The sequence below is a fragment of the Dermacentor silvarum genome, chromosome 3 (genome assembly GCF_013339745.2).
Source record: "Dermacentor silvarum isolate Dsil-2018 chromosome 3, BIME_Dsil_1.4, whole genome shotgun sequence".
NCBI lineage: Eukaryota > Metazoa > Arthropoda > Arachnida > Ixodida > Ixodidae > Dermacentor > Dermacentor silvarum.
This window is the reverse complement of record NC_051156.1, coordinates 176,365,841-176,388,700: the sequence shown is the minus strand read 5'-3', so window position 1 is coordinate 176,388,700 and position 22,860 is coordinate 176,365,841. Positions and strand designations below refer to the sequence as shown.

At 45.8% G+C, this 22,860-nt stretch overlaps 1 protein-coding gene and 1 non-coding gene across 2 annotated transcripts in view; both read right to left on the bottom strand.

Annotated features, from left to right (window-relative positions):
* The window catches only part of LOC119445044 (loricrin-like), a 432,039-nt gene that overhangs the window by 129,866 nt on the left and 279,313 nt on the right, over nt 1–22,860 (bottom strand). The window lies entirely within an intron of this gene.
* Trnap-cgg (transfer RNA proline (anticodon CGG)) lies at nt 22,076–22,148 on the bottom strand. Its single transcript has one exon. It is a non-coding gene; the product is annotated as a tRNA-Pro (tRNA).

Sequence of the window (22,860 nt, the reverse complement as noted above, 5' to 3'; positions counted from 1 at the left end):
AAGCCTAAAGTTTCGCGTTGAAGTGAAAGGCAGATCGAAGGTGAAAGCGCTCGCCGCTGCTGCCGCCCTTCATCACACCAGCGTTCTGACAGCGAGTGTTCGCGCTCATCGAGTGAGATGTGTTCGTGTTTTCCTGTGCGTTCATGACAGCGTGCTTGTTAATTTATTGCTTAAGTGAATGTTTACAGCGGCGTATGCAGCTGATTTTACAGCTGCGTAATAATTTGCTTTCGCCATCAATAATTTTAATTTCGGGGAAAGGGCGGCTTTTCTGCTTGAAATATAAATTCAGAAAATAATTATTAAACGTGCCGAGTAATCCAGGTGAACACGCTGACATGCGTTAACTCCTATTTGGCAGCGGTGATCAGCATGCGTTTAGAATGGCTTTAACAGATAAATAAGGACCCTGCATTGTGTAACGTGATAATGGCAAGTCCGGAGACTATGCGTTTTACCTCGCCTGAGCCTTTCAGAAGACATTCATAAAAGGTACCATAAATGAAAAAAAAAGTGCACCACAACATGCTTCGTGCCTGGGGGAGCTACTGAAAGTTAGCTGATCACTTTATCGGGCGATATGAAGACAACAAAAAAGTCTTACAACACGGGCGCTGCGCTTTCAAATTATTAATTCGCTGACCAGGCCTGGCAGACACTTACATAATAAGTACTTGTACGTGCTGTTGTCATCTTAAAGGCGGCTTGTACTTGTTTGTTTGTTTGTTTGTTTGTTTGTATACGGGTTGTATTTGGACCCAAGATATTAACCTTATTTTTGCAAGTTGGCGAAGTGCTTAAAGCCTGCTTCACCTCCGCCATGGGTAGGCCCTGTATTGCGCGATCTTCGGGTTCGACCCGCGTTTTGGTCTAGGGACATCGATCCGCTAGAAGCTAGCCATATACAGCTTCGGTGTAAAAAATGTCACAGAAAAACAAACACCTACAACAAACTTTGTCCTCTAACTTCAAATGAGCGAGCAGTGACATAATGACTTAATGCGGGTTTATGGAACGTGGTTTTATTTCAACATGACTCAGGTATTGTGACCAGCAACGCAACGGTAAGTTCTTGAGCAGACTTGTACACGTGATAGAAAAAAAAAAAGGGTAACCTTATTTGTTGCTAGGACTTGGAGAAGACACTCCCTGTTGGGCCAACGAAAAGCTGAAAAAAAATTGTTCGTATGAGATTTCCTGGCTGTATTGTCATAAGTGGCCTTCACTATTGAGACATGGAACTACCTGTTTACTTAGCCGGTCAACGTCAGGTGCAGCTTTAAGATGAGAAAACAAATACTGCTCCCACTGGTTTGCCTTTATGGATATGCGGATTCATGAGGCTGCAGCCTCGCGCGATCTCGGTCGTTCTGCTGTAGTTTTAGCGAAATGCAGGTTCTCAAAGTAGCATCGTTTGTTACAGCTTGTCTCGTCAATTATGTAACTGATTACGTGCAATTGGTTACTGACAACAGTAGTTTAATTACAGTGAGCTGTTGCTGAGTAATGAAAGTAATCGTTAAATTATAAAAGTGCCAGAAATGTAGTTCATTACAAGTAATTAATTACATGTAATTCAATAGTACTATCCTGTTCTTGTGACCTTCCTGAAATAATTCATTCAATTACATAAATTTAAATTGCATTGAATGTCGCCGCGCAGGAGCAGTGTGTCAGTGTTCTAGTTTCCATGATATTATCGCTGTTGCTAAAGTTACGTAGGACAGACTCTCAGGACAGTCAGTAATGTGCCGGATTATACCTCTCTCGCATGTAACGGCGCTCTACGTTCAAATTAACATCACTGATTTTCCTGGAGGAGCGGTAGGAAGGAAGGAAGGAAAGAGTGGCGAAGGAAAGGCAGGCAGGTTAACCAGTTTAGCACAACCGGTTTCCTACCCTACACATGGGAGCGGGATGGGGGACAATGAAAGATGGGGTAGAGAGAAAGAGCACACAGTACAGCACACACATCGTCAGTCACAATCCATCCCTCTTGCGTGGTACGTGGCATAACTGTCACAGCCACTTGTCCAAGCCTCTTTCCTTCAAAAACCTAGGTAGTCCCTTCGTAACCTTCAGCTGCGATGTCTTCTGTCGACGACATCTGAGAATCGTTTGAACTGACATTGGTCTATTGTCAAGGTGCGCTAGAACGGACGCCAGAGACTGTCTCTGAACATTATATTCTGGACAGTAGCATAGAATGTGTTCTAGCGTCTCCTCGCAGAGACAGGTATTGTAAAGAGCTATTGTCAGCCATTCCAATGAGAAATGAATGCGATTTCGTGAATGCCACCGGGGCCGTAGTAGAGATCGGGCCCTCTCTCCCTAAGCAGTACCTTCGCTCGTACCCGGCTTTTGTATCCTTCTCTGTGACGTTTCAAAAGTATTTTTGAATGGTCCCCTTTGAGGTAAATAAACATCCTTCTGCAAAAATACGTCCAAACATCCGTAGGCGAAAACCGCGGAGGAAGCGAAACGGAAGCAAAGCTACGTCCGACGTATCTTTAGGCACTTGTAATCTTATATTTCCTACAAGAAGCCTATACGTTCCATACAATAAAATTCAAAACAATTATTTACACGTTCATGAGAGTTTATGTTGAGGTGACGATAATAATTCAAAACGTGAGCTATATGAAGAACCGCACAGTGTCATGAAAAAATAATTTAACCGTTCTGGTTTTCAACGACCATAAACTTGGCTATTTCTTAGGACATGACGTTACTTTCGACAGCCTGGGACTCTGTCTTTAAAGATACGTCAAATATGAGGCGACGTTCCAGCGAAAGCATTTTCGGCTTTTCCACCTCTTCTTTTTATATACGAATTCCTCAGGCAAAGAACAGCTCATATTTTCCGCAACCTGAAAGACGTTTGTTTCCCAACACAATAATTTTGCCGGGGCTATGGTCAAGAGTTCATTCGCCTGGCACTGTCGAAACGTTAACGTCTAGACCCCATGTGTTTGCGAGTCCATGAATACGCCACAGGAGATTGGCTCCGCACACGGTGACCGAAAAAGTCAAATTTATATGAAGATTGATATGAAGCACAGGAGCTCCAAAAACATTCACTTTTTTTAAGATTTCCGTTTTCTGTCTTTTGTTTTGTATCAAAACCTCGGCGTCCTCCCCAATCCTCAGCCCATTTTTGGGTTCAGCGATTCTCTTTTTATCCCTTCTTTATCCAGCTCCTGCACTGGAAGACGCTTAGGCAAGCAGCCTACTGTTTTACTTTGTCAATACACGTGTATTTTTTCTGAAACATTTAACCTCCACTCGAGTAGCAAACGTTGTCTATCTATTAGCACCTTCGATTGACCATATCTCAGAACCCGCACGAGACCTCGTGGTCAAGTTAATAAAAGCGTATTCCTATCCTAAGCCGAGTCGCTCAGTCATAATGAGGCTCAGTTCTCCGCATTGAAGCCGTTTCAGTCTGGTTAACAAACATCAGTTGCTGCGTTGCGTGGCTCCTGTGGCACTTCTAGAGCGTTCTAAAACAGCCACTCGAATATGCTATAGAATGGTTTTTCTAGAGGTCCTTTATGCACTTCGCGTGGTGCTCAGCTCTAAATCATGCTACTCATTAACCGCAAGTTCCTGGAAGCAGTGATTTCAAGGGGCCCTAAAGAAGCATAGACCATGGGTAGTCGACCAGTCAGCTAGCTTCAGCTCAGTCAACAAGCCTTTGAAGAAATGGAACGAGTGAACTACCTCATCAGTGCAGGTTTCGTTATCGGACCAAATGAAAGCAGCTGCAGAAAGATAACTAGTTTCATGAAACGCCGACACAGCAGAATGACAGCCTACTATAATAAATATTAAGAGCCAGAGCGGTGCGCTTTCATGAAACATTCATGTCATCATGTCTCAGCAATTTGGAGGCGTATTAAGACTCCGTCAAAAGCAAATTTTCTCATTCGACAAACTCGGCTCAATATGCAGAAATAAAAGTGAAACAGCCACATTTCCTGCAACGTATGCAGAGATAGATAAATACGTTATTAGCACGATTGCCTGGCGGTAACATCAATGGTGATGGAATAATTTGCGCTGAACGAGGCGATCTCAAAAAGTATTGTGCAGTGGGTTGCCTGAATATATATATATATATATATATATATATATATATATATATATATATCAACTTTTACATGAATTAAGTATAGTTTTTTACGGTCAATACAGCAGCTTTGTGACTTTATTTTTTTGGCACTGGCAGTCTGCAGGAACGTAGTTATAGGCGTCTGGTGGAAACAAGATTATGTTTTCTTTTCACCGTCTAATTTTCGTGTTTTATTTGGTTATGCGGAGAAGTTCATTACGATGGTCAATATAAGCATTGCAATTACGTTATTAGGGACAGCTCCTGAATAGCGTCTACCATAAAGTATTCACTCCGCTTCCAATGTAGCTGAGCTGAATGCTCAAAAGAAACAAGAAAAAAACGAAAAAAGAAACGAGGCAGCCCGAAGTGTGACTGACGTTCATCTATTATTAGGACCTTGTCCGAAAATACGAGAAGCGTTTCTTTCTTTCACCACAGCTAAGCATGCTCGTGTCTGTGCGTGGTAATGCATGTCGTACCACCGTTTGTATTTTTTTTTTTGCTCACGCCTTCCTATGCTTTGCAGTTGAACATTTTTTTTTATGTATAAGTGACAGCTTCTTTAGACGTCTTTGTTTATTCATAATTAAACGAGCAACGAAGCTCGCTTCCGAGCGCAGCAAAAGAATTCTTTTCCACAACGTGTCATCAATGCAATTAACGTTTTCCGGACCAATAAGCAGAACGCAATGCTGGAGCGCCTGCTTTAGATGCTTGCGTGATTTTCCTTCCGTTTTGACTTTTCTATGCATTTTCGGTCACTTTGCAAGACTCACAACTCTCGAGATATTTTTCTGTGACAATAAGTAGGTTGAGTTTATGGCTTGACTAGATTGTTCTTTTACACAAGAAGATGGTTAAACGCTATCTTGCGGCTGGTTCAAACATATCTTAGCGTTTCAGAGTTATAACAAACGTTGATCGACGCAGGAAGGGCCGCGGTGAGAACCCGATTGCATTGTGCGCGGATTTCTTTTGTACAGTGTTCGACAGTGTCCTCTCGGTTCGTGCCCGTTAGTATACTGTGATAACTTTCAAACGCTAATAAACCCCACAGCATACCAATAGCTGTTGATTGGATGATACCTCATAATTTAAAAAGGGACGTTGCGGTATCACCTATTTCAGGCTAGCGTGCAACTCAAATTGCCGTCCGCCACATGCTTGCCCGTCTGCAGATGGCTATGCTCCCGGTAATCCTTCCTCTTCTTCCGCCGTTGGTGCACATTAATCTAATCAGCTAAGTTGCCCCATTAGAAAAAAAATGTTCGTTATTAGCCTCACCTGCCGCAGAAACTTGCAGAAAGTGCTAGCTGGAAGCTTCTCGCTTTTGTAGCGATGCGTCAACGAACCGGAAACGGTGTAGATTTCCGCGTTATTGCTCTCCGATACATTGCGCCATAGCTTTGTACTCGCGGCTGTCGCTGTAATGGTGGGATCAAGCATCGCGATAATTCGCGCATTTCTCGCTGACCCAGATTCTATTTCTTCAATGAAAGGCATTGGATGCCTGTGTATCTGCCTCTGTAAGCACTATTGCGGCTTCTTCTCTACGGGGATATGTTTCGTTCTAACATGTGGCAGACTCGACGCTCGGCTTCATTCGACTTCATTCAAGCTTCTATATTTGCTCCGCTAGAACAAACGATCAAAGTATTTGAACCTGATTCCTGCAAACATCCTTGCACTCGACCCCATGATTCGATTGATTTATCTTATTTTTCTCGCAGAAGCAGACGTTCCACTCGGGAATAAGTTGAAGTAAGCCATGCCCTCTGGCCTGTCCCGTGAGTTGTCTTTTGAAGAAGAACAGTGACCAACCAAATTCCGTAAGGCCCCGTGCAAGCTGCTCGCAGCTATTTTCCCCTTCCAGTATTCACGTGTGTACAACACTTAAGTATAGCACTGAAATGGAAAGCTAAAAGCGTTATGCAGATAAGATGGGAAAACATTGCAGTTAAAATTGTTTCTAAATTGTTGAATTAGACAATTTCAAACCTGTTCAGCACAATTCACAGGCTGCCTCAAACGAGATATACCTACTCGCCCGCCATGACGGTGTAAATGGCTTTGGCGTTGCACTGCTAGTTAAGCCTGAGAGCGCGGGCCGATCCAACCCCGACCGCGGCGGTGGCATTTGGATGGAGCCTAAATGCAAGAGCGCACGTATACCGTGCATTGAAGGAAAGGAAGGAAAGAGTGGAGAAGGAAAGGCAGGGAGGGTAACCAGTTCCGCACAACCAGTTTGCTACCCTACACATAGGAGCGGGATGGGGGAGGATGAAAGATGGGGAGGAGAGAGAGAGCACATGCACAACACCGCACACACATCGTCAGTCACAGTCCGTCACTCTTGCGTGGTACGTGACATCGCTGTCACAGCCGCTTGTCCAAGCCCGTTTCTTTTAAAAACCTAAGTAGTCCCTTCGTCGCCTTCAGCTGCGATTTCTTCTGTCGACGACACGTGAGAATCATTTCAATTGACATCGGTCTATTGTCAAGGTGCGCTAGAACGGACGCCAGGGACTGTCTCTGAACATTATATTCAGGAGAGTCGCATAGAATGTGTTCTAGCGTCTCCCCGCAAAGACAGGCATTGCAAAGAGCGAGCGTTGTCGGTCATTCCAATGAGAAATGAATAAAATTACGTGAATGACACCCCTAGCCATAAGCCACAAAGTATAGTGGCCTCTCCTCGGCGGAGTCCAGTTGCCATACAGAGATGCATCAAAGAGGGCAGGTGGTATTGACGATTGCTCCGGTTGGTCTGGCCGCTTGGTGTGCACCATAGAGAGAGCGTGGTCTCCTGTGCAAGCACTCGAAGTCTGCTGGCTGCGTCGGACCGTGAGAGTGGTATGGCCTCTTTCTGTGTGTCGTCAAGAGCTGCCCGAGCGGCATTATCGGCGTCTTCGTTCCCTATGACGCCGCAGTGACTAGAAAACCACTGAAATGTCACGTGGTGTCCTTTCTCATGTGATGTATGGAGTAGTTATCTAATGTGGAATACGAGCTGTTCGTATGGCCCGCGACGCAGAGCTGATAGCACAGATTGTAGGGCTGCCTTTGAGTCACTGAACATTGACCATTGTCGAGGTGGTCCCCGATTTCCGAAACAAAGTGCAGCGCGAAGTGCTGCTAGTTCCGTGCATTGGGTGCACGTTAAAGTACCCCAGGTGGGTAAAATAATTCCGTAGTTTCTCACTACTGCGCACCTCATAATGAAATCGTGGTTTTGGCACGTAAAACCCAACAATTTATTTCAATATTACCAGGGGATTGCCTGTCATCGTTCAACACACCCTACTAATTTTATTGCAGTAGCAAGTATATACGATTGCTCGAGACACATTCACGCCGTCAGCGCCAGCACTTTCGCCACCATCGTGCTTTCCCAATATAGGAACTGGGCGTTGGAGGTGTTTGGACAGGTGGCGCGTTCAAGAATCGGTGCCGCGAATGCAATGATATGTGACGGCCGAGCCGGGCGCAGCAGGCGCAACCGCTAGTTCGTTGGTTGATTACGTTCCGTCGTTTCTTGCGTTTGGCGTTGCCGAAATACCGCGTACAACGAAATATGAGCAAACATGCTGTGTTTTTGTTTCCACGAACAGATACTGAAACATGACTGAAGCATGGTGAGGCGATTCAGTTCCATCGATTTCAATCGTGGCCAGAACAGATCGAATGGCGGAAAGCCTTGATATGCGCAGTCCGTAGTCAGTGGTAGGTACATATCCGACGCTGATTTCTTCGTTTTTTTCCTAGTTGTTCTAAAATAAATAAGGGAGCCGTTCCTTCGGAAGAGATTCGTCTTGTATGTAAATTGTGTGTCTTCGCCTCCGCAGTCGGCACCGAAGGCGAACACGAGGATGGAAGGCCGTCAAATTGCCGTCCTCTCAGTGGCTCAGTCGTTTTTCTTTTGGGATATATTTATCCTCTTCGCTCTCGTCAGTTCTGGCTGCATATGGTGCGTGACTACATGTTCTCTGCATCAAAGGCGAACGTGAACACAACGGCATGTTCACGCTCGCTGTCAGCCACCAGGCATCCAGCCACCAGACATTTCGGCTCGCTATTTACCTTTGCACCCACCACACTTTACCTTTATGCAGATTCATGTGTAACTAATTACAATTAATTAATCTGGTAGTTCTGAAATCGATCGGTTGCATTTTTATTCGCTAACGGTCAGTATGAATCAATTACTTTTCAGTAGTCATTTACGTGTAACCAGTTACATTCCTCTTATATTGAAAGACTCCAACTATTGCTGGCGCGCCTGGTTTAAGTATAAATGGCTAACGAGTAAATTGCACCAGTAGGATCTCCATCACATCTTCATTTAGGAATTGCACGGGTGCTGCTATAGCTTGACAATGATGACCACTTCGAACACTGATGTTCGGCAATAAACTATGGACCATTTTTTTTCTGATTTTATTGGGCCTAATGGGAGTGACTTCTCCGACGACGTTCCGCAAGAATGAAGCGCTCCACGTCATGGAGGACCCAGACGCGATTATCGCGGCCATAAGCCCTGCCGCGAGCACATCGAGCATCATTGTCGCTGTCAATGTCTTCACACGACATAGAAGATGCAGGATGAAAATTTTGAAAGCAAGTCTTAGTGAAGGCAAACAACACGTGAAAAACTGCAGAGGGTGGCCTTAAAGATCGAGGCCAGCTCGTTAAAGTTACTCTATGTGCGCAATGGTTATAAATGTGTGTGTGGTAATGTACCATAAATATAGTCTATTACCTTTTAGACATTGTTTAATCGCTCTCGTGGGGCAGTAATTGGTCACTGCAACGAATTATATGTTTGAATCAAGTAATTCTAATCAGTTACTTTTTTTTTCCGTAACGCGCACAAGTCTGCCTCCAAAATTTAGCGCCTGGGCCGCGCATGTGCTAAGCCACGCTGACAGCCATGCGCAGCCATGGTCGGGCAAGATGAAAAGACTCGCGCTCACTTTCCCTTGCGCGCGCTTGATCACGTTACTTATAACCCTGGCGGACAATGAAGATTTGCGAAGGTATTCTCAGTAGCGAATTTTCTAAATCGCGCTGCTATTACAAACGCAGATGATGGTAAGACAAGGATTACCGGGCCACCATGTCATGTTACTGTGAGTTCATCAGCAGATTCGTTTATTTTAAACGTTTGTGTCCCGCCACCCACACCAAAAGAACGAAGCATAAATGTCTTGGGAGCAAAGAATTGGACACTTCTAATGCGTTTGATAAGTTAGGATGCTTAGGGAAGAACAAAGAGAGGCACAATCTGTTAAAATTAAGGCTTAAAAGAGGAAGGTAACTAACTTAAAGTTAAAATAATTGCCAATAATCCAGCCTGAAAAATAGGTGTGAATTCCGGTAGTCGGATTCAAAAAAAAAACAATTAAGAAATGGCTATACAATGCCCACACCTACCGCCTCTTCACAGACGGAAACGTCAGTCGCAATCACAGTTTTTATTTCTATTTGTGCATGGTAACCTTCCAAAATACCATTAGGAAGGAATAGAGCAAATGCTTAGAATTGGAAAAATGTAATCGAAATCAATCTTAGCTATCGGAGCAGAGCTGCTTAGTAAGTCTATCTCACAAGAATTTACTTGGAAGGGGTCTAATAGAGTTTGCACAGAAACTTGAGGGCACCGCAAACGAGGGTGCTGATATTTAAAAAAATGTGTCCGACTCATTTATGAAAACGTACTGAGATCTCCTCTGTGAGGATGCATAGACCTTTAGAAAGGTTTGCACTAAAATTTTATGAAACCGAATAAGCAGAGAAGGGATGCGTGCTTCTTGATATGATATTAATCGCGTCAAATTTAGAGAGACGAAGACACAAATGCAAGGTTTTCGTTCTATAAGAACAAGGAGATGAATTTGGTAAGTAGGTTCGACCAAGAACAAAACGCAGCCGAACTCAACTATTGGACAACCATACTTCACCTTCAACACCTTCACTTCGATGCCAACCATCCAGTAAACCGCGAGGCGTCTGTTGATTATTTATTAGAAAGAGCCGAAACTGACTGCTCATCGGAATCAGACCAAAAGAAAGAAAGTAGAATGGTTGTCAACGAACTTAGAAGAAATGGTTACCCAAGGAACTTCATTCACAAAACCACCCGACAACAAAAAAGAAGAAACAAACAACTGGAACTTCAACCGCAGACTTTCCTACTACCCAAGAAACGAGTGTTCCTCCCATACATAAAATGTGCCAGCGAAGCTTACTGTCGGATATTGAAAAAGAAGACCTAAAGGTCACGCACAAACCGATAAATACATTGAATATCCTCCTTCCTAAACCAAAAGACCATCCACCAAAAGAAAAAGCTCAAGACATCAATCGTCTGCAAAATTAGCGGTGCCGACTGTCCGGCGACGTACATCGGTGAAACCAAAAATATAAAATAAAGAATCAGACAATATGAGAATGACGTCCGAACTTTCAACCGAATACGCAGTGTCGCCGCCGAACATTCTGAAGACGCCGACCACAAGACTGCTTTCCAAGACACCTAAATCCTTTAAACAGAGATGAACCTGCGAAAAGGCCGCTACTTGAGTCATGGCACATTCAAAATACGGCAAGCAATATAAATCGCGTGAAGGGCAACTTCCCCTCTGTGTATATCCATGGCCTTAGCGGCACGCCGAAACAAAAGCTCACAGGCCTGCGCGCACAGTAACAGCGTAAGCTCCAATTTCGGCACCACGCACAACAAAGTCTTCGCGGCAAAGTGTCTTCGCCTCGATTTCGACGAGAACGATCTGAACTGTCCGGCCGGCGTCGACGGTGAGCTGCGGCTTGTAATGCTCTCTGCACCGCAGTTTGCTGAGCCCGATGATGCCTGGTTGTAGCCGCGCACGTAGCTCTACGATTCGCTTCTTCAGCAGCGGTTCGTACCTTGCGAGGAGACGCCATACCGTGTACCGAAGAGGTACCCAGAATACGTGGCGCACATCTAACATCGGGATAGCGTTGATTGCGCGCCTCGTCAGAAGCGCATCACATCTGAATCGCATCTCGTCGCGTGCGGCGGTTGCAGGCACGTTAACTAGATGGCGCCACCATACTGGCGGAGGTTCGGGTCGTCTGCGCCTGCGCGCCTGCCTATAGGGCGCGTATAAAGGGAATTTTTCTTTTGCCTGATAGCAAGCGCTTGTGTGGCTCAGTGGTAAAGTATCCGACTCCCAGGCAGCGGGCCTGGGTGCGATCCCGGCGGAGAGCGGGTACTTTTTTTCGCATTTCCGGCGATAGTGGTTATGGGGCGGCGGCGGCATAATCGCGACCAGAAACGGCTATTGGAATGAGCCCATAACAGCTTACGCTGTAAAAGAAAAGGCACCCAGCCAGATAAATTCGCGCTCTAGGTCACCAGCACCGAAACGGTGACCTCCGTCAACCGCATTCCCGTCAGTCAAGCAACCCCGGCATGGTCTTCACCTCCCACCAGCACTGCCGCCGCAAGCCGCCTTCCACCTTTACCGTCTTTCAAGGAAATCTTCCCTGTGCATGTGTCTCCCCACCTTCCGCTCTCTCTCTCTCTCTCACGAACCCCCCTCCTCATCTTCTTAAGAAGGACTTTTTAAAAGCTGCCCTCCGCCACCTCCTAAGAATACACCCTGAAGGAGCCGAAGGTTTTCCGAAATGTCGCACTAATAAATTCGCTTATTTGGTTGCAGTTACTCTCAAAGTCTTAATAAATCATTACAAGGACATCCCTGCCCATTCCGTAGCGTTTGTTGCTAAGCCTACGCAGCTTGCCTAATGCACGAGATCCCTTGGAAGCAATGCGCTCTTTATGTGGACTCCAGTTGAGATTCTCGTTGTACATTACTCCCGAATGTTTAAGTGACTCCATTTATGATATAACCTCTTGTCGGTAGATCAGTGAAATGTGCACGGGAAAGGTTTTGGGAAAACCAGGGACCGAACTTTTGCGGACATTAAGGTAGAGATTAATGTCATCAAGCCACTTTTCAAGGTTATTCATACAGAACTGAAGAATTTGGTAGAGAGTATGTATGTCGACTGATGCAGCAGAAAATGCTATGTCATCGGCGGAAACATACACCTGCACATCCTGTTAAGACGAACAATACTTTATTCCTCCTCTTCATCGCTTTTCATGCAGTCACTGTCTACACTCTAAATCATGTCCCATTTTTAATTCTATGTATGAGCAGGAAATGTTTGCGAATATTTTCTTGTTACGTAAATGAAACGGCTTTCCACAATAATTTCTATATATCCAACGGCCTTTCATATATTAGAATCATTTACTTTTCTAAATACACAAATCAAATAAATATGTAAGCCTATGTTCCAGTGAAAAAGCCAATGTTACCCAGAAAAATGTTTCAACAACCCCTGCCTGGAACCTTGTTTATATACCCAGGACATCATCCTGCATACCGAAAGCGTATCTACAGGAACCGCTTAACGCACAATTAGTGTCCCTGTATATATATATATATATATATATATATATATATATATAGTAGGGAGCATATACAGGAACACACACAATAAATTTCGAGCGCCCTCTCATTTCACTATTCCCAGCTCTTTTCGCCATTCTTTTTCCTGGAGTTTATTTTTTCTTACTAACTTTATCAGAGAAAACTATAGGCTTTTGAAGCTGTAACGGAAAGCGTGCATTAAGCTGAACGTATACTTCAACGGTTTATAAATGAATATTTTATTTTGAAGTTACTTTTGCTGTTAATTCGGTTTGTTCATTCTGAATCGTCGTCATTGCTGGGAAATTGTTTTATTTGAGGTGAGTAATTGAGTCCAACCTGCGATCATAGGGAAATGCGTTGCAAAAGCACCACTTTTCGATACTTCCTTATTCGTACTTGTTTACCTCTACGGCGTTAACACATCGGTGACTTATCGGGACACGTTTGGTGAGCCCTGAGAACTTGCTCTCAAATTGCGCCAGTACTAAGAGCCCACTCAGTCGCACTTCACTCGAACCGCGTTACGAGTACTCCTGCAATGCTCCCGACCCGCATTATTGTACTGTCCTGTGTGCCACAGTATCGAAGCGTTCCTGTCATTAGCTGTCGGGGAGGCCAGTTCTCAAAACACTTTACAAAAAGCAGGCTGTGAGAGCCGTTTCATCGAGAACGTAACCGAACGTGTCATTTGCTTTGATTACCACTGCAAACCAATTCCACTTTCGAGGACAGACGCTGCGAGGTATTTGGCCATCTGGCTTGCAAACTCTCATTTTCCAAGGGGAAAACCACAAATATGAGGCGAAATGGGCTTCATGAACTGAACCTTTCGCTGCAACTCTGACCGTCTTCCCAGACTAAACCGACACGAGGCACCTCTTCTGTGTAGGCTGTCATTAGAAGTCGCCTTCATCAACACTCATTGAGAACTAATTGGAACGGCTGACAGCGCGGCAGGCGACGTCTGAGGCTTCGAATCTGCATACAGAACATCGACGACTTATTGTGCCACAGTATTCGACGACTTATTCCGATGCTTTTCGCACTGCCCTCGAAATGTGTGTATCGGCAGCCTATTGGTGCCATTGTCCTAGATTTCATTTGCAACTACGATAACTATTCAATGCATTGGGATCACTGTGACATTGACCACTGTGACTACAAGCGCTACCGATACACCGTCCCCACCAATTCTTGGCCCATAAGGAAGTGAAGGCTCTAAAGAAGGCACACTATTTGTAAGTTACTGTACTTTAATATTACTCTAATATCGAGGAAACCCCTGCTACTACGTAAAAGTCTTCTTAAGCCAGAAGAGGCTCAAAAACGAATGGCGGTTGGCAATTAACGCAACCTGGAAGTTCCCGTACAACCTCGCCGTGACGTCATACATTTTGATGGCATCTGCTATAAACCTAGTTGGTTTTTTATGGTAAAGATTGAGTGCATTGCATTATAAAAGAGCCAATTACTGATGCCGAGTTTGACGAGCGAGCGAATTTGTTGGAAGGAAGGCAGAGAGGCCAACCTTAGCTATAACGAGCTCTCGGCTGCTATTCTGCGCAGGGGGAGCGAGAACAGGTATACAAAGCCTGGATGGGGTATGTTGATGGCATAGAAAAAAAAATTAAATTATAGGTTTTTACGTGGCAAAACCACGATATCATTATAAGGCACGCCATTGGGGGGAGGAGGACTCTGTTAAAATTTGGACCGCCTAGGGTTCTATAACGTGCACGTAAATCTAAGTACACGGGCGTTTCTGCATTTCGCTCCCATAGAAATGGGGCCGCCGTGGCCGGGATTCGATCCCGCGACCTCGTTCTTAGCAGCCCAACACCATAGCCACTAAGCAACCACGGCGGGTGATGATGTAGACGAGGGCTGAGTAACAATGAAGGCAAGTTCATCATTCGGATGGATAGTCGAGTTTGAAGAACTTTAGCTGAACCACAATTGGCCAAATGCGTTATGATACTTTCAAATCCGTCACGTCACCCTGACGTAGCGGTGCTGGGGTATCGGAGCGAAAATTAAAAAAGAACAGTATATTAACTTGGACATTAATTTTTTTCTTCCGATAATCAACCTACTACCGCGAAAGTAAAAAAAATATAGTTTAGAAAGAATAGTTTGTCAGTCTAAGCTGATTTGGTGACGGGTGGCAATGGACACTCTAACTTATCAAATTGACGATTCTATACCTGGTATGACTTAAGCAATTTCGCGGACATTGTGACGCAATCGTGTACGCTCAGCACATTTGGAGTTCTCTGTTAGCTGCCTCCAAAGTAGGCCAAGTATGTCATTGCTATAAAGAAATGCGTGACCAATGGTGGGATCGAACCTTGCTACACATCAGTGCAATGCTCTGACCATTATGCCACGATCGCACGCCTGTTTCTCTCGTGCCAAAGTCGCAGCTTTAAACGTCTGGCGAGTGTGTCACGTGCCTGTTTCTCGCATAATTTTCCCGTGAGAGCTACAGGTTTGAGACGCTGTTTTAGACTGTACTGCCTTCGGGATAAGCACACAATTTTAGAGTGCACTGCTCTCGGGATCGGCCCACATTTGTTGCCATAGGAATACTACCCGGAATGTGAACAGCGCCTAAAATGCTATCGAACTAAAATCATATACCTGCCTCGGCGGCTAGTGGCCGCGGCATTCTGCTGCTCGTGGGTTGATTTTCTGCTGCGGCCGCCACACTCCGATCAGCCATGAAATGTAAAGATAATCGTGTACTTCGATGTGGTCAAACGCTTTTATAACGAAGCACTCGGGAACTTCAAAATTCTTCATTATACAGGTCACTTCATTGAGAAGAACACGCACCATGCCGCTTATAATAGAGCAGGCTAAGTACATTCAACAAAAGAAAACCTTTATTTAATACACATTCAAGTGATACTTAGTCAGATGAGTAGCTAATTTCTTGTGCATAATTTTTCGTCTGACAGAACGTACCTTATTGCATCGAACCTTATTGCATCAAAGTTCACAGGATGCTCCACGGTGAAACGCAGGAGCAATGCAAAGTAATACAGAAGATCGTCCACGCCGCTATAGTACTCCCTTGCCTTCAATATTATTTGTTCGTTTACACGATCTTCGTCACTGTTGCCTTCGTTGACATTCGCGTCCATTCCGCCCTAGCTGGCTTTGAAGGCGTCGTCAACTGCCAGTTAGGATAACATCATCACGCCGTCATCAACTGCGACCTATTGGTCGGCCGGCGCACCCGCTGGTGCATTACAAGTAGTGTACGAGGTGAGCGATTCCTGGAGTAGTGCAATGGAACAACTTCTGACATTGGCAAGCTCGTCATATGCGTCACTAGCGCTGTGGTTAGCACTAGCGTGGAGCGCACCTCGGTGACGTCTGCATAAGGCAGTGACGGCACCAATACGTGACATTCGTTGTCATCACTAGCGCTGTGGTTAGCACTAGCGTGGAGCGCACCTCGGTGACGTCTGCATAAGGCAGTGACGGCACCAATACGTGACATTCGTTGTCAAGCAACAAATCTGACATCGGAGACGCTTATATTCCTTCGTTGTACAGGCTTCGTTGTAGTGGTGTTCGTTGTTGAGGGATTAACAATACATGTGAACTCTAGGAATTTGGCCGGGACATAATCAATCCTTCGTTATACCGGTAATTTTGCTGTAGGAGGTGTACGTTATTGATACGCTCGACTAAGACCACATTGCGAAACCACTGGAGGCTTAAATAAGCCCGCGATTAAGTCCACCATTACAGCTTCACTTGTCTCTCCTGTGTGTTGGTCTGGTGCGTTGGACAGCATGAATCAGTGTATCCACAAAAAAAAAAGAAAAAAATGTACAACGCTTCTTTAAAGATACCTGCTGTCTTTCAAGCACTACAGTGCTCCTGACAAAATGAACAAAACCCTCTTATTCAACGCGCTGCAAAAAATCTTCGTAAGTAATTATATTTACAGAAGCTGTCGAGAACAGAGAGAGTGTGCCTCTGGCACAAGAACCTAACTAAAGGGCTCCGAACCTTGCTAGCGGTCAAATTTGGTGCATCCTGTATATGAGTAAACAACTTCCACCTTTCCTACCTCCAGGCGTGGGTGGTGCGAAACCTTTATGTACAGACGTGGCTGAGCATCATGTGTTCGGTCGGGCTCTGCATTTTCTCCTATGCGCGCGAACGTACGGACTCGGCATGTATTCACTTTATTACCGTGAAGGCGTCAGGGCACGCTTCATGGAACTGTTTTTATTTGATTAGGGCACGCAGTACGCCCACTGCTTGCGCAGGCACGCACAAGCGCACTCAGTGAGCGGAGATAAAAGCCAACATTTCGATTAGCTCTCACATCTCGCACATGGTCTGATTTCTTTCTCTTTTTTAGCAGCTAATTCGAGTAACCAAATTAATGTCAGACGTGTACCAAACTTGAAAACCACTCACAGCGTATTGCTGAAGAGTGAACCTGCACCTCCTTTTTTTCTTTTTCTGTTTTTTTAGTGCATCTGATATTCTTTCGGTACACCCGCTAACAACCTTTCCTGCCCTCGGATTAACCTTCAGGAAGAAAATAAATAAAAGGAAATGCTGTTCCTTAGTGCGCACGTAGCGTGTCTGTGGCTGTTGAACATTTTCGTAGGCACGTCTCAGGCGTTTTGCTATTTGGCTGGGAAACCCAGTCTCGTATGTGAGAGCATGAATAAAGCATTCCTTCTGCCAGATGTGCTTCTTGGGAAGAGGGCCTAAGTACAGTGGCCCACAGTCTACCACTTCGAAACTGTTGGACGTGCGTGGTCAGAAGCGTAGCTCTATGGTGTAGGCACACAAAGAGTCTAGAAGACATGAGCACATTTCTGATGTATATTTCTTACGTTGTGATGGTATTTCTTACGATGAAGTTAGGAAATTTGCAGGCGCAAGTTCGAATCAGCTAGCGTAAGACAGGGGTAATTGGAGATCGCAGGGAGAGGCCTTCGTCCTGCAGTGGACATAAATATAGGCGGATGATGATGATGATGATGATGATTTCTTATGTAGTTAATCGTCAACATTGCACGCCTGACTACGCTAGCGCATTGACATTAACATAACCATGAAGGTTCCGCGTTTTTATTTGCAAGGAACCATCTAATAAGATAAGACAAATCACAAGAACAAGAAAACTTCGATACCAATTTGAAACCCCTGACATGAATCCGATATTCATAAATTTCTTCTACGTTTTCTTTTGTAAGCTGCGCCCCCTCTTCTAATAATGTTCCTGCAGAGCCCATCCACGAGAGTGCATTTACCGTGCTTATCACATTTTGTCATATTTATACTACCGCTTAGAGCTTATGATTACAGACAGAATATATATATTTCTGTACCAGGTGTTTGAGCGAACACTAGTGAACAATTTTTTAAAGGTTGCCTCTTGCCTATAGCACAATTCTAGTTCATGAGCCCGTCTACTTGAAGAGGCGAACATGTAAAAAGAAATTGAAATGCATAATCAACCAATTAACGAAAATTCGCTAATTAAGTTTTACAGCGAAGCTGTATATGCCCAGGCGAAACGCTCCTGGTCCGACCACAGGAATCCCTCCGGCGGAAATAAACCTATTATAAACCTATCGAAAACTCGCGTCTCGTTCATTTGGTATATAGCAAAATGGGCATGGAAGGGTATGAATGCATGACTAACATGACTGATAGGTCATGACATCAATAACGGCACATACTGCTCAGTTAGGTAACGATTAACGATAACAAAATCGCGTGTGGCACATACCAGCATTGGATATGCGGGTATTAGCCAGGGATATGCGGGTGTGAGCCAGGGGAAAAGAAAGAGAGAAAAAAGAAGGAAAGAAAGAAAGGAGGAAATCCCGTGTGGCTCATACCGGCATTGGATATGTGGGTATGAGCCGACGAGAGCAGGAGCGGGAGAGATCTGGTCGGCGTCGCGCCACCGCCTAATCAGATCGGGCCCGTGATGCGGAGCGCAAGCAGCAATGTGGGGCCGATCTGGCGGCTCGTGCAGCCAAGCTAGACAAAGACGTAACCAATAATTGAGAAAGACTTTAATGAACCGTCGGGGTGATAAACACCGGGGATAAACACCGGGGCCGCAAATCTCAGCTTCGCTGATTTACCATCTGTACAGGGTGCATGGTCAGTGCATTTTTTAAATAATTACCTTATGGCCCATACTTCAATTTACATATTCTAGCTGTGGAGTTAGCAAGGCGGATCCACTTGGAACGAACTCTTTGGATGACACCAGTTTCGAAATAATAATTCCCGAACTTTGCGGAGGAATGCATTGGCGTTCCAGTTATACGTTTGTGCTTCAGAGCATCAAACAACGTTTTCTTAAGAAAGTAACTGGAACGCCAATGCATATCTCCGCATTCTTCCGCCGACGCTCAACGCCAGAATGGGCGCCTAGAGCTGCGCTCTACAAATACGGAGCACAAGAGGAGGTAGACACACAGAGTTGTAAGTGTAGCGATCGTGCGTGTGCCTCCTATTTTCGTTTGTTCCGTCTTTTTTACAGCGAAGCTGAGTATGGCTGAGAATGAGGAGTGAGGATCAACTGTGTATCTGAGGATCAGCAGTGAGGATCAGCTGCGTCTCGCTGACGACTGAAGATCAACGGCGAATATCTCAGCAACCTTCGGCTTGCAAACGACATTGTCATGTTCAACAACAATGGGGGCGAATTACAACAAATGATTGAGGACTTTGACCGAGAAAGGGTAAGAGTGGGGTTGAAGATTAGTATGCAGAAGACAAAGATAATGTTCAATAGCCTGTCAAGGGAACAAGAATTCAGAATCGCCAGTCAGCTTCTAGAGTGTGTAAAGGAGTAGTTTATCAAGGTCAATTACTCACAGGAGACCCTGATCATGAGAGCGAAATTTACAAAAGAATAAAATTGGTTTGGATTGCATACCGCAGGCATTGCCAAATACTCACTGGGAGCTTACCTCTGTCGTTGAAAGGAAAGTGTACGATCATTGCCTTCTACCGGTGCTAACATATGGGGCAGAAACTTGAAGGTTAACAAAGAAGCTCGAGAACAAGTTAAAGACCACACAAAGAGCGAGGGAGCAAAACTATTAGGCCTAAGGTTAAGACACAGGAAGAGAACGGTGTGGATCAGAGAGAAGACGGGGATAGGCGACATTCTAATTGACATTAAGAGAAAAATATAGAGCTGGGAAGACAAGTAATGCGTAGGATGGATAATCGGTGCACCATTAGAGTTACAGAATGGATACCGAGAGAAAAGAAGCACAGTCGAGGACGGCAAAAACCTAGGTGGAGTGATGAAGTTACGAAATTTGCAGGCGCGAGTTGGAGTCAGCTATCGCAAGGCAGGGCTAATTGGCCTTCGTCCTGCAGTGAGCATGAAATATAGGCTGATGATGACGATGTGTGTGGCTAAGGTTCCGTGTATTTTTGTTCTGCGTGAGCAAATGTGGGCCGAGCCGGGTGACAGTGCAAAACGGGTCCAAGCGCAATGGCACATGCCCTTGTGGACTCAGGTTGGTGGGCTCTGGGACCTGTAACGCGCTCTTGAACTACCTTTGTCACACCAGACCCAAAGAGGTCCCAGGAACAAGGGTAACAACAGATTTTATTCAAACGTAAATACCACAAGTAAGAGGAGCAGAAAGTGGAGAGAATACACAAAGGAAAGGTCAAGGGAAAAAAATGCTGGTACACTGGCCCAGATCGTGACCAACACAGGCCTGGGACGAATCGTTTTCTTATTTTTAGTGCAATAAAAATGAAAAAAAAATGTCGCAGTTTAGCCCGAAAGGCGAAGCATCGATTGCGATAGCAAATTAGTAGAGAGCTATTTGGAGTAGGGATAGTGGCTTTATCGGCTGCATAAACTTATACGCATTGGCTCACTAACTGAATTAACAATCGTGGTGTCAGCGCGCACAAGCAAACATGAATAGATCACACTGAATGACCGCAGCCAACGACTGTCAAAACGCTGGCAGCAAGCGCAGGTTCGCGCGGTCTATCGCTTCAACGGAAACTGAGCGGCGAATGCACAGCGCATACAAAGGTCAGAGCCGTGTGGAGATAAGAGACGGTGCGGGCGACCGGCACCGGCAAGTGCAGAGGAGAAGTTGCTGGCAGAGGAGACGCTGCCCCCCCCCCCCCCCCTCCGTCCCGCACTGCCTTACCACTTTGATGCTTTCGCGTGGGAGATTGAGTGGCAAGATACGCCTTTGGTGCCGAAGCACAGCGCCGCCCCGCCTCCCTCCCTCCCATACCCCAACGACCTTTCGCGCGACGGTCGCGTTTGCTGTCCGCCGTGCGTTCGCTCTCCGTGATAGCGCGCGTCCCCCGCGCGCTTTCGCTCGCGCATACGGCGCGCGGTGACGATTTTATCGCCCTTGGAATGTATACGTAACCATCACGGCGACGGCGACGACGACGGCGATGCCGACGGCAGAAATCCGGTTGAAGTGTCCATATAATTGCTGTCGCAATAAAAGAAAGAGAGGCCGTCATCCTATAATGGTGACGGCTACTCCTATTCGCATGGCAGAAGCAACAATATAAAATGATCAAGTTCTTCAATAAGCCGTATGTCGATGTGCTCGAAAGCTGCTGGGAGGATTTCAACCCCAGGAGCGTAAAAGTGGGCCAATAGGACGCCACACCTTGGGTTCGTGTGTCGGAGGAAGAGCCATTTTCCGCTTTAAAGGATATTTTATTGCGATATCAATTATATGGACACGCCAAGCGTATTTCTGCCGTCGCCGTGTTCATCGTTGTCGCCGTCGTCGTGAGGTTCCGTATAAAGTCCAACGGCGATAAAACCATCGCCACGCTGTTAAAAAAATGTCACAGTTTCGCCCTAAGGGCGAAGCAATGAATGCGATAGCAACACAGCAATGTCATACGAAGTAAGGTGAGCGGCTTTGGTAGCAATATGAATTGTAGTAAACATGAGCTGATTAAGTAAGCAGGTGTGCTGCGGCGTAAGTAGACCGACATGAAGAGAGACTCGATGACCACGAGAAGACGCGTGTGAAACGGTGGCGTTGATGAGAAGCGCTTCCCGTGGGCAGCGCGTGCGAAGGGACACACCTGTAGTGCTGCACTCCCGATCCGGGCAGCATTGCATGTGTAGCGCGCGTTGGAAAATGTCGCCCGACTAGTACTAACTGAATGAACAAGCGTGGTGTGAGCGCGCACAAACAAACACGAATAGTTCACACTGAATGACTGCAGACAAGCGACTGTCAAAACGCTGGCAGCAAGCATACGCCGCAGCGGGCGAAGGTACGTGCGGTCTATCGCTTCAACAAGAACTGAGCGGCGAACGCACGGCGCATAAAGGTCAAGGCCGTGTGGAGATAAGCGACGGTGCGAGCGAGCGACGAGCGCGGTTGTTGGCAGAGAGGAAGTGCGCCAGGCCAGGGCACGCTTGTACCCATTTGAACCAGTGGGTGCCCGGCGGCGGTGGGAATCGAACCCACAGCCTCCCGCAGCCGAGGCGGGCGCTCTACCACTGGGCCACGGCTGCGGTGATGATGCGCCGGTGTTTCTCTTATGTTATTCTTGCGCTATTTTTGCACAAGTGAGGAGGAATTTACTGCTTGTGGGGTGGTAGCACCCTCTCTTGCGCTGCGCTGGTACCAGACAGGCGTTTGGAAGCAATTTTCACGAGTTTCTGCTAATTCCGGCATATCCCTGGCTCATATCCGCATATCTGATGCGGGAATGCGCCACACGTTATTTTATTATTGTTAATCGTGACGTAACTGACGAGTATGTGGTGTTATTGACGTCATAACCTATCAGCCATACCAACATACCAACTGAACGAGACAAGAGTTTTCGGCAGATATATTTGTGCGTGACCACGACGACATGACATCAGATTAGACGCCGACAGCCCGGGCCCCTAAAGTGCTTCGCACTTAAAATAAACACAGAGACCAAAGCGCCAGCAGTCAGGCGCTAACGATGGGCGACGTGGCGCTGGGGCGCTATAACGTAAAATGATTCCAAACTGTTTTGATTCCAAACTCATGACGTCAAATTTACGTAATCCCGACGCAAGCATCGGCTGGTGACCCGCAGCGTTGCCTGAACAACCCAATCAAACACTCTCCTCGTTTATAGGAGGTCACCTTTGTTCGCTTTCAAAACCAATAACATTGTATACACTCAGCGGTTCTTCTTATCTAATTGGCTGACAAGAGGTGAGGAGCACGCTCTAGTGGAGAGGGTTTC